The following is a 12,107-nucleotide window of genomic DNA, read 5'->3' on the forward strand; positions in this document are numbered from 1 at the left end:
TGGGTTTACCCTGGAGCTGGTAAGGAATGAGCTTCCTATGAAGCACATGAACTGCAGGAGGAAAGAATGGATCCGTAACTGGAAATCTGACTTCTTATGAAGGGGGATATGGTTGTTGTGTGGGCAGCCAGCAAAGTCCACTATTTTAATCCATATTTTTTAGGGAGGCTTACTTTATTTATAAGTAAGAAAAGTAATTTATTACTTTATAAGAAGTTGTTCTCTTCTTTTTATAGAGACATTTATGAATTTGTTGATTGCATGTTATAAAGAATTAATGGTGAAATTATTAAATTTTGAGCAAGAGACTCTTTCCTTTATTAACTTAGGTAAAACGTTACATATCAGCACAGGAGAGGGGTAACAGTACCAGGCAGCAAGAGGGCAGTATCCGATTCATCCAGCGTGTGTGGACTTTGCATTCTGCAGTAATGCTTTTACTCAGGAAGTCCTTGATCAGGCACTTCGGGGGCTACAGAGATGATAGAAAGGAGATGCTGACCCCTTCCAGACTTCAGGCCTAATCAAGAAAATGGATAAAAGGCTCTGGGTGCTGGGAGGAAGTGGCCTCCCTCACAGAAGAAAGCACCCAGAACAGGAACTACAAGACAGTGGGGGTTCCTGGTGAGCCCTCCAGAGTCCTGGGAGCCTGGATGGTCAGAGAAGATGCTTGGCATCCTCTGTAAATAGCTCTACCCTTTGCGCGGTGCCACCGAGCACACTGCTCAGCTGCTCAGAGCTGGGTCTGGGGCGAGTGACCAGGCCACCCAGCGCCCAGGGCGGAGCAGCCCTTACCCCGTCCCTGGTCACTCACTGCTGGCGTGGCCACCTGGCCTGATTCCTGCTGTCACGGCCTGTCGTCTAGTGAGGCAGGCAGACAGAAAGCAATCAGATACTTAAGATATATGCCAGTAGTGAGAAGAAAACAAAATGGGCAGAGCTCAAAGTGTGCAAGAGGTTTAGGAAATCTCTAAGGCAATTTGTAAAGTGTCTCGTGATTACAGTTTTTTCCTAATGATTTCGTCAGGTTAAAAACAAATAACTTTCACCATTTGTCTCCTAGGTGTACTCTGCAGTCCCTGATGAACCAAGGGAACCCTCCGCCGTATCCGGGCCCCGGTCCGACGGCCCCGTATCCCCCTTATCCATCGCAACCGATGGGGCCTGGGTTCTACCCTCCAGGACCTCCAGGGGGACCCTACCCACCTCCTCAGGGTGGGTACCCCTACCAAGGATACCCACAGTACGGCTGGCAGGGCGGACCTCAGGAGCCTCCTAAAACCACAGGTACTGTGATGGGAATGGGGTGGGTGTACAGTCGGCCCTCCGTGTCTGTGGGTTCCGTACCCACGAGTTCACCAACCACCAGATTGAAAATGTCTGGGGAAAGAAATGCTGGAAATTTCCAAAAAGCAGAACTTGAGTTTGCTGCACTCTAGAAACTACTTCCATAACATTCCTGTTGTATTTACAACTATTTAAACAACGTTTACATTGTGTTGGGTGTTATAAATAATTTATAAGTGATTTAAAGCATACAGAAGGACATGTGTAGGTTATATGCAAATACCTTTCATATAAATATTTCTATATAAGGCACTCGAGGCACCACAGGTGTTGGTGTCATGTGGGTCCTAGAACAAGTAAGTCCCCACAGACACTGAGGGACGACTGTGTGTACCTGGGTGCAATGTGTGCAGTCCCACGTCACCAAGGGAGATGTTTGCTTTGCATGTTTTCTTTAGCAGAGGAGAAACTCTGGCCTTTGTGTGCTGTGGTTGACATTCCCAAAGCTTGCTGACTGCATAGATTGGCTTCTAACTCAGGAGCGTTGACTCAGTTCTGCTTCCTTCTTCACATCTCTTGACCCCTTCCTTCCTTCACATCACTTCCTGGCCGGCATGTTTTCTGAGGACACCTCCTCAAGCAGCGAATGGGGGCAAATTAGCAGTTGGATTCTTGCTCTGGCAGCCAGTTTTGTTTTCCAAGTTTAGCCTGTTGGGATTATTTTATCTCTCAGCTTGTTGACCCTCAAGTCATCCTCTTGCCCCTGCTGTTGAGGTTGGTTTTCTTTGCTGATGTGTTTTCATAATTCTGTGTAACCTGCTGGCTGAGTTGTCAGCAGGCTTGTGGTCCTTCTTGTGTGCGAGAACAGTGCTTCTCAAAGTTTACTCCAGAGACAAGGGCCAGTCCGTGAGCAGCTATCAGGCTGCCATGAGGTAAATACAGGAAGTGCAAACATTTTTAGAGTAAACATCTAAAAACTTTGAAAATAGTTTGACATTGCTATGACATTCAAGCCTGTAATCCTGCATTTTACAAAAAGTAGCAGTCTGTGAAGGGTTAGGAAGGAAACACCTTGAGAAGCACTGTGTATGTCCGGGTGACTGCTGTGACTGTTCTATAACCTTGTGGTTTGCAGAATAGTTGCTCTCTTAGAGCTTCTAGCTTTTGAATATAGCTCATTCTTACCGAGTGCTTATTATGTGCTGGGTGCTTTCCTAAGAGCTTTATATACATTCACATTTAATCCTTGCAACAGTCTTACAAGGTTATTCCCATTTTCCAGGGAAGTGATTGAGGCACAGAGTGGAGTAATGACTTGCACAAGGCCCCCCAGCTAGAAATGGCAGAGCCCAGATCTGAATCCTGACAGGTTAACTGTGGACTCTGTACCTGTATCTTGTTGCTGTTGTCCCTCTCCTCTCTTTTCTGAACTGCCACATTCATCTGAATTTTAGAACCTTAAGCTGCCTCAGAGATTTTCTGAGGTTAATTTATAGTTTAACCCCTAAGGTTTAATAGTTTAACCCCTAAGGTTCAATTTTATAGTTTAACTCCTCACTAATTGAAAGTAGTAACAGAATTGAAGGTTCTTTCTATTTCAGAATTTGAGGGTTCTTTAGAATGGGTGGATACCAAGGAAGAAAAATAGATTTAAGAGGAGTTGTGGGCTCAGTATGGGAAAGATTACACTTTTATGGTATTAAGTCAGAGGCTATATTAAGGTTGAATAGATTTGAACACCTTTAAAAGATTTAGTTTATTTTGAAGAAAAACTTTTATAATCCAAGGCTCTGTTTCTGCTTTAAAGTGTTACAACATGTGCTTGGAGGAGTTCAGGAAGTACAACCAGTATAATCAGAATAGTTGGCATCCAGGTTTGTGACATCAGAGGGGGATTTCCTGAAAATAAAGCTCAGTTTTTAGGTTTCTGTTTCAAAATAAGGTAACCCTGTGATGAATGAAAGAAGGCAGTCTGAAAAGACCACACAATGTATGATTCTGTTTATGTGCAGTTCAAGACTAAGCCAAACTAACCTGTGGTTCTGGAGATCAAAATAGTGGAGTAGGGGGCTAGGGTGGGGTTTGTTATTGACTGGGAAGGGCACAGGGAACCTTCTGGGTATTAGGAGTATGCTTTTATCTTAATCTGGGTATAAACATTTTACAAGCCTCAAACTTTATATCTGTGCACTTTAGTATATATGTCAATAAAAAAAAAAAGTCAGCCCAGCATTTGTATTAAACAATAGACTCAGTCCAGCGCCTCCCTAGGTTGTGTCTTTCACCCAGAGCCCTTCTGGCCTAAATAATACAGGCAGTACAGGCCTTGCAAACATTTCCGGGCCTGTATTGTTTGTACTGATTATAAGTAGCATTCAGTGGATTGGAATGTTCCAGAGCTTGTCTAGAATAAGTGCTTCCTGGGCTCGGTGGACCTTGTCCCCTCATGCAGAAAATATTCATGGGTTTGGCCCTCTTTCTTAACTTTGGTGTCATTTAAGTGTTAATATTATGTCAGCATTTTTGAGGAAAAAATAGGATCTTAATTGTTCTTAGGATTAAAAGGTTCTTTTAGTTCAGTGTTATCAATTTGTCATGATTTCATAAATGCAGTTGAAAGCTGTTGAACATCCTTCTCTACAGGATTTCTCACTGACATCAGCCTGGGTATTGTTAATTGCCTACACCCATTCTGCACCAGACTTGGCAGGCGATGCCAGATGGTGAAGTCCTTCTCTCAGCCTGGGTTCTGGGGGATCCAGATTCTGTGAATGGGACCCCCTGACCCCCCTCACTAAGAGATGCACCTTTAGGGAACCCGTTTTATTTATTTCTCTCTGTTGCTTCTGGGATTCTCAGTCAGAATCATTCTTGGGGCCTGTATTCTAAGCACGAGAATTTGAGCGCTCTGCAGAAATTTAAAGGTTTTTTTTCCCTCTAGCAGGATGATTTTAGATGTATCTACTGCTGCCTATGCCATCTCTCGGCTGGAGTTCTAGTGTGTAGTCCATTCTGTTAACAGCCACCTAGGTGGAAATTATTCTAAGGTCTTAGTGAAAGTGAAAGTCGCTCAGTCGTGTCTAACTCTTTGCGATCCCATGGACTATATAGTCCATGGGATTCTCCAGGCCAGAATATTGGGGTGGGTAGCCTTTCCCTTCTCCAGGGGATCTTCCCAACCCAGGGATTGAACCCAGATCTCCCGCATTGCAGGCAGATTCTTTACCAGCTGAGCTGGAGGGGGTCTTAGCTATTCTTAATTGATGTTTAGTAATTAGTAAGGATTTAATAAAGATGTGTTGAATGTACAAGAAGGTGGGTAGATGGCTGATCTAAGCAGACCCTTCTTTGGTACTCTGTTTATAGTTCAGATTTCATTTTCTCAGATATAATATTTTTTTAAGCCTTTGTTTTCCTCAGCAAACCAGCTTTTTGGGAACCATGTGATTGGAAGGAGCAGGTGTTTGTGAGAATGAGGCTTCCCTGGGGAGCACACCCTCAATATGTCAAGGATCTCTGGGGATGATTTTTAATAATAATAGTTAATATCTCTTGCATTGGCATTAGCTTCACATGATTGTCACAGTGACCCTCTGGCATTAGTCCCATGTTATGGTGGAATATGAGGCTCAGTTACTATTGTATAACATATCACTCTGACACTAAGTGGCTTAAAACAACAGTGACTTATTATTTCTCATGGTCCAGTGTGTTGGCTTTAGGGGATCTCTCCTGGGGTCACTTGCATGACTTAATTCAGCTGTCAGCCTGGCTGGAGTACTGAAATGTCCAAGACGACCTCACTCACATGACTAAGACCTCGTTTACCTCCATGAGGCCTCTCTCTGCACATCTCCCTGTCCTTCAAGAGTCTGAAAGTAGCAGCTGCCAGGCTTTTAATAGTGAGGCCTGTATCCTGTTGCGCAAAGGCTGGCCAGGTTCAGCAGGAGGGGAAATAGATGCTGTCTCTCCCACTTCTGCTTTTTTGGTAACAGTTTGGTTTAGATACAATTCGCATAGCATATAGCTATCCTACTTCAAGTGTACAGTCCAGTGGGTTTTGGTGTAGTCACAGAGTTGTGTGACCATCACCACTAATTCCAGAACATTTTCATCACCCTGAAAAGAGACCCTTTGGCAGTTACTCCCCATAGCCTTAAATCTCCTCCTCCGTTAATTTATTTTCTGTCTCTGTAGATTTGTCTGTGCTGAACTTTGAATCATGTAATATGTAGTCTTTTATGACTGGCTTCTTTTACTGAGTGTAATGTTTTCAAGGTTCATCCACGTTGTAGCAAATATCAGTGCTCCATTCCTTTGCCAGATAATATTGTATGGATATACCATATTTTATTCATCCTTTCATTAGTTGATGGATATTTGCTTTTGAAATCTTATGAATAATAAATAATTGGCTGTTACAAATATTGGTGTAAAACAGACTTCATCTCACTAGGAGGAACAGGGGCTTCCTAGGTGGCTCAGTGTGATAAGGAATCTGCAGTGTGGGAGATGCAGGAGACAGGGGTTCAATCCCTGGGTCAGGAAGATCCCCTGGAGGAGGAAATGGCAACCCACTCCAGTATTCTTGCCTGGAGAATCCCATGGACAGAGGAACCTGGCGGGCTACTGTCCATAGGATTGCAGATTTGAATGCGACTGAGCAGGCACACACTAGGAGAAACAGCATGGGAATCCAGGGTGAGCGGAGCTGTGGCTGTCTTGGCAATTGGTCCACCACGCTCCGGTCTTGGCTTTTAACAGTTCACATCCCTCCCATGTGAAAAATATACCCACCCCCTTATTAGACTATCAGATGTCTCATCCATTAACTACCCTGGCTTGGAGTTAAGGCTGTCACCACTGAGGATGGCCTGTAACCAGCCATGTTGCTCCCTTCAGTCCCTGCTCCTCATTCTCATTCTGCCCAACCCTACAGAGAGATCAAACAGAATATCAGTATCTCCATGAAACTTTCCCTCCTGAATCCCACACCTTCCGTAGACTTACCACTCCTAGGTGCTTCAGCTGCACTCCATACAGACTTCTTTCAAAGCACTTCCTCTCAGCAAATTCAGTTAGGTTTCATGTTCCGTAAAGAACCTCTTAAATGACTGACTGCAGTCAACCTTGCCCTTACTGTTTTAGTTTAGACTTCACCATTTGTGTTAGTCAAGACTCATAAGACTGCAAGTAATAGAATCTCAGCCTTAAATATTAACGAACAACAGAGGATCTTCAGAGACCTGAGTAAAGGCCCCAAATGATAAGACAGGAAAAAGGGTCACTGAGGGAACAGAGGCAACACAGGGAGCAAAAACCTTGCTAGAAAAAGAAAGGGAGGAGAGGAATCTTATAGTATTCTTAGATATGCAAGGAGATTTCTTATTGAAATAAGAGTAGGGATGCTCTATAAAAAGCAACTCAGGAAACAAAAGCACTTGGGCAAGGAGCTATATCAGCCCAAGGATTGGGTTCAAAGACCCATTTGGAAAGCCAGGTCTTACCAAACCAGAATTTAAGGCTTTTTCCCTCAGGTGGAAGTTTGACGTATGTTTTGGGTGTCTGTTACTATGTAGTCAGTCACTTTAGTCGCTCAGTCTCGTCCGACTCTTTGCGACCCCACGGACTGCAGCACACCAGGCTTCCCTGTCCATTACCAACTCCTGGAGCGTACTCAAACTCATGTCCATTGAGTCAGTGATGCCATCCAACCGTCTCATCCTCTGTCGTCCCCTTATCCTCCTGCCTTCAATCTTTCCCAGCATCAGGGTCTTTTCCAGTGAGTCAGCTCTTCGTACCAGGTGGCCAAAGTATTGGAGTTTCAGCTTCAGCATCAGTCCTTCCAATGGATATTCAGGACTGATTTCCTTTAAGATGGACTGGTTGGATCTCCCTGCAGTAATACACATTCAGTTCAGTTCAGTTCAGTCGCTCAGTCGTGTGCGACTCTTTGCGACCCCATGAATCGCAGCACGCCAGGCCTCCCTGTCCATCTCCCAGAGTTCACTCAAACTCACATCCATCGAGTCGGTGATGCCATCCAGCCATCTCATCCTCTGTTGTCCCCTTTTCCTCCTGCCCCCAATCCCTCCCAGCATCAGGGTATTTTCCAATGAGTCAACTCTTCGCATGAGGTGGCATGAAGAGTCAGTTCTTCAGCATGAGCTGAAACTGGAGTTTCAGCTTTAGTATCATTCCTTCCGAAGAACACCCAGGGCTGATCTCCTTTAGAATGGACTGGTTGGATCTCCTTGCAGTCCAAGGGACTCTCAAGAGTCTTCTCCAACACCACAGTTCAAAAGCATCAATTCTTCGGCACTCAGCTTTCTTCACAGTCCAACTCTCACATCCATACATGACCACTGGAAAAACCATAGCCTTGACTAAACAGATCTTTATGTAGTAAATTACCCTAAATCTTGCCATTAAAGATTCTATAATTTGGCAGAACTTGGCCAGAAAGATGTGTCTCTGCTCACTGGGGCTGGAGCATAGAGGATGACCTAGAGGGGGCTGGGCTGAGTCTGTGCTTTCTACCCTTGAATGGGATTTACACACTTTCCTTCTTGGCTTTCATATTTATAGCTGTCTAAAGGGATATTCTTGGTTTGGCTTACACCTGTATCACGGAGGAAGCTATTTGGTTTGGCAGATTCTTTGGAAGGGAGAGGGGGATAGGAGCATGACTGTGGCTGTCTCACTGCTGGGAGGGGTCAGGTGATGCACAGGCTGAGAAGTTACTCTCTCCATCTGTATGCAGTCCAGGCTTGGGCTTTTCCACTGCTACTGGCTTGATCTGACCCTTTTGTTTCCCATGAAAGTTTAAGTTTTGTAGCATTCTGTCAGTTGTTTCAGTTTCAGTGAAATCTTATACTTCTGCTTCATTATAACAAGAAATTGTTCTTTCAAATGCAAAAACAAAACAAAAAACCCCAAATGCATCTGGTGTCCTTTCCACCTCCAGCTGCCTCCACATGGCCTCTCAGTGAGGCTGACTGGGGCCGCACAGCGTGACAGCCTCAAGAGGTCTGGGCTCCTTTGGCATCAGAGTGCAAAAGTAGCAACTCCCAGGCCTCCCTTAAAAAAAAAAGAAAAGAAACAAAAAACTTTTCATTTAACTTCTAGTTTTGAAAAAATTCCAGACTTTATAAAAGCTTTGCAGAAATAGTACAAGCAGTTCTGTGTACCTTTCACCCAGATTTCCCCAAACTTTATATAACTTTAGAGTAATGATCAGCCTGGCTTTTTCACTGCCCGGACTCACAAGTCTCAGCATGTCACTTCCATCACACTCTCTCAGTCAGAGAAGGCACAGGCCTATGCAGCAAAACTTCAGTGTGTGTGTGTGTGTGGTGGTGGGAGGAGTGGGTAGACTTTACTCTTGATGGGTGGGTGGCAAAGCCACATACAAAATGAGTGGGAAGATCTTAGGAAACTGCACCCCCAAGTCCTGGTGCTGGGTGAGCTCATGTTCAGTGAAGCATTCTAAATAATAAAAGTCTTTCTAGGTTCTTGGGCATATGCGATAGTAACAAAACTATTTAAGGTGGCAGTTAAACACAGCAGCATCTCCAGTCTTATGTCAGAAAATAGGCCATCTGTCTTTTTAAGGAAAACTCTGTGAATTGGTTAGAAAGTCAGGAAGTCAGAGGTTTTTAAATTCTGTCACCAAAATTGAAATGGCTCCCACTCGGATACCTCAAATCATCGAAAGTGTTGGGTTGCCCAGCTGATCACTCTCCCAAGCTCATGGGAGACGTCACTCACCAATTCCAGCTCTATCTGCTCAGCCCAAATGTGGCTTCAGAAGTCTCCTTACCAAAGGGTCCTAGGCAGCAGCTATGAACAAGGCTTAAATTGTTTGTTAGGTAGGATGCGGCCATTTACCATTCCTTGTACCCTCTTTCTTCAGTTCAGAAGAACTGTCTATCACCAACTCCCGGAGTTTACCCAAACTCATGTACATTGAGTCGGTGATGCCATCCAACCATCTCATCCTCTGTCATCCCCTTCTTCTCCTGCCCTCAATCTTTCCCAGCATCAGGGTCTTTTCAAATGAGTCAGCTCTTTGCATCAGGTGGCCAAAGTATTGGAGTTTCAGCTTCAACATCAGTCCCTCCAATAAACACCCAGGACTGATCTCCTTTAGGAGGGACTGGTTGGATCTCTTTGCAGTCCAAGGGACTCTCAAGAGTCTTCTCCAACCGTTCAAAAGCATCAGTTATTTGGCGCTCAGCTTTCTTTATAGTCCAACTCTCATACCCATACATGACTACTGGAAAAACTGTAGCCTTGACGAGACAGGCCTTTGTTGGCAAAGTAATGTCTCTGCTTTTTAATACTGTCTAGGTTGGTCATAACTTTCCTTCCAAGGAGTAAGCATCTTTTAATTTCATGGCTGCAGTCACCATCTGCAGTGATTTTGGAGCCTTCCAAAATAAAGTCAGCCACTGTTTCCATTCTTTCCCCATCTGTTTGCCATGTGGTGATGGGACTGGATGCCATGATCTTAGTTTTCTGAATGTTGAGCTTTAAGCCAACTTTCTTATTCTCCTCTTTCACTTTCAAGAGGCTCTTTAGTTCTTCTTCACTTTCTGCCATAAGGGTGGTATCATCTGCATATCTGAGGTTATTGGTATTTCTCCCAGCAATCTTGATTCCAGCTTGTGCTTCATCCAGCCTGGCATTTCGCATGATGTACTCTGCATATAAGTTAAAGAAGCAGGAATACAGCCTTGACATACTCCTTTTCCTTTTTGGAACCAGTCTGTTGTTCTATGTCCAGTTCTAACTGTTGCTTCCTGACCTGGATACAGGTTTCTCAAGAGGCAGGTCAGGTGGTCTGGTATTCCCATCTCTTGAAGAATTTTCCAGTTTGTGGTGGTCCACACAGTCAAAGGCTTTGGCATAGTCAGTAAAACAGAAATAGATGTTTTTCTGGAACTCTCTTGCTTTTTCAGTGATCCAACAGATGTTGGCAATTTGATCTCTGGTTCCTCTGCCTTTTCCAAAACCAGCTTGAACATCTGGAAGTTCATGGTTCATGTATTGCTGAAGCCTGGCTTGGAGAATTTTGAGCATTACTTTACTAGCATGTGAGATGAGTGCAATTGTGCGGTAGCTTGAACATTCTTTGGGGTTGCCTTTGGGATTGGAATGAAAACAGACCTTTTCCAGGCCTGTGGCCACTGCTAAGTTTTCCAACTTTGCTGACGTATTGAGTGCAGCACTTCCACAGCATCTTTTAGGATTTGAAATAGCTCAACTGGAATTCCATCACCTCCACTAGCTTTGTTCGTAGTGAAGCTTCCTAAGGCCCACTTGCCTTCACATTCCAGGATGTCTGGCTCTAGGCCCTCTTTCTTAGAGATACTGAAATACAGAGAGGTTTAGTGACTTGCTGGGATGGTTGTGTTTTGACAAGGACCTAAGTCCTGAATCCAAGCTAAATGCATTTCCTCTTTACTGCATGCTGCTGCAATCCAGCACTGATTCCACAGCAGCCCTCAGACACCCATCCGAGGAAAGTACCTTCTTCTCAGCCTATTTCTTCCCCTGTCTCCCCACCTGTTTCCTCCCTCCCCCTCACCCCCTAGCCACAGAAAGAAACACAGAAAGCTGGTAGTTATAACAGGGATAACCACTTTCCTAGTAGACAGGTGGCAAGTGTGATAAAAGCTAAATTCAAATCCCCTTAGTGCTAGGACCTGGGTAGATGGCTTAACCTCTCTGATTTTTGAGTGTGCCTGCTTCCCCTTGTAAGCTTCAGGAAGGTGATCTTTTTCTCTCAGCCTCTGTTTCCACAGAACCTAGAACAGTGCTGACTCGTGGTATATGCTCAGTAAATGTCTGCTGAATGGATGGAAATAACATCAGTTCGAAAGATGTTTGTGAATTCATGTTCCATTTCTGGTCCCCTTTCCCTTTGAGACTCTTCCCTTGCTATTTAACTGTTGTAGGTCCAGATACTGGGGTTTTATTCACGTTCTTCTGGGTTAGGACTGACATTTGGCAATGTATGGATGTAAAATGAAAAATTCTGCTTCAGCAGAGTCCCTAGGATGTCTCCATGGAGTTCAGAAGGCTGATTGGCCTTTGCACGGGGTTTCTGAGCCTGTAAAATGTGCCTGTTTTTGCTCTTTGTAATTTGAAGATGCAAAGGTGAGTGCTTGCAGGAGGAGAGCCCTACCCGGATCACTGGCCAACCAGCCGGCCTGTCCCCAGTCCGCAGTCGGTGCAGGCTGGCGGCGCAGCCTGCTTTGCCTGCGCACCGCCTTCATGTCTGACGCTGCTCTCTCACTCAGCGCAGGGGTAAACAAGGAAAGAATTGAATGATCCAGAATCTCTGCTAAGAAATTACAGCTGGCTTGTTTGAGCCATTTATGCTTTTTTTTTTTTTTTAATCAGAAACTCTGATGAGGCATTTTTCATTGCCCCGGGAAGCCTTTCCAGGGTAAAGCCCAGCACAGTACCTTCTTCACCAGGTGTCGGATGACACAATGTCCCAGCAAGGACTCTGCGTGGAGCCACCAAAAGCCACGCTGGCTCAGGAATCTAGGTGGAGTCTCTCCAGTTCCCTGAGCTTCTGCTTCCTTATCTGTCATACTGTGATCGCGGGACTGAGGCAAAACATAAAGTCATATACTGTCCAGTGTACAGGCAGGGAGGACTCAGCACCCTCCCTTGGCCCACACCACTTTTCTGAATTTTTGCTTGTGGGTGGATGGGGCTGCTGAAGACAGGAAGCTGTCAGGGGAAAGGTGGGGATCCCAGTTGCTGAGAGTCATTCCGGATCTCCCCGCCAGAATCCCCACCAG

At 44.9% G+C, this 12,107-nt stretch overlaps 1 non-coding gene across 1 annotated transcript in view; it reads left to right on the forward strand.

The window, feature by feature from the left end:
- Nucleotides 1-1,142: 1,142 nt before the first annotated feature.
- Nucleotides 1,143-12,107, forward strand: part of LOC102282473 (uncharacterized) — a 31,311-nt gene continuing 20,346 nt past the window's right edge. Inside the window, exon 1 of the transcript XR_011464830.1 lies at nt 1,143-1,287. This is a non-coding gene — a transcript (uncharacterized protein). The remainder of the gene's footprint in view (nt 1,288-12,107) is intronic.

This window comes from Bos mutus, chromosome 7 (assembly GCF_027580195.1).
Source record: "Bos mutus isolate GX-2022 chromosome 7, NWIPB_WYAK_1.1, whole genome shotgun sequence".
In the NCBI taxonomy this organism is placed as follows: Eukaryota; Metazoa; Chordata; class Mammalia; order Artiodactyla; family Bovidae; genus Bos; species Bos mutus.